The sequence below is a fragment of the Eimeria mitis genome, genomic scaffold (genome assembly GCF_000499745.2).
Source record: "Eimeria mitis Houghton genomic scaffold, Emh_scaff350, whole genome shotgun sequence".
Taxonomy (NCBI): domain Eukaryota; phylum Apicomplexa; class Conoidasida; order Eucoccidiorida; family Eimeriidae; genus Eimeria; species Eimeria mitis.
In genome coordinates this window covers 8,531-8,871 of record NW_013571842.1, presented here as the reverse complement: position 1 = coordinate 8,871, position 341 = coordinate 8,531, and the positions used below count along the sequence as shown (strand labels likewise).

General features: G+C 34.6%; 1 protein-coding gene across 1 annotated transcript in view; it reads left to right on the top strand.

The window, feature by feature from the left end:
* Nucleotides 1-341, top strand: part of EMH_0008980 (uncharacterized protein) — a gene marked incomplete at both ends in the record, with an annotated part of 4,985 nt that overhangs the window by 1,477 nt on the left and 3,167 nt on the right. The window lies entirely within an intron of this gene.

The following is a 341-nucleotide window of genomic DNA, read 5'->3' as shown; positions in this document are numbered from 1 at the left end:
GTGCTGCTGCAGCAGCAGCAGCAGCAGCAGCAGCAGCAATAGCAGCAGCAGCGTCAGTAGCAGCAGCAACAGCAGCAGCAAAATAAAACACAGAAAAAAATCAAAAAAATAAAATATAAGATACAAATAAACAAAACACGAGAGACAAATAAAGAAGAAAAGATAAATAAATAAAGAAGAAACAAACAAATTAAAAAAAAAATAAAATAAAATAAAATAAAATAAAACAAAATAAAATAAAATAAAATAAAATAAAAACAAAAAAAAACATACAGGCCTGACGACGAGGGAGCCCTGCCGGCTCGTCCTTCGCTCGCTGCTCTGACTGAGACCCATTGCAC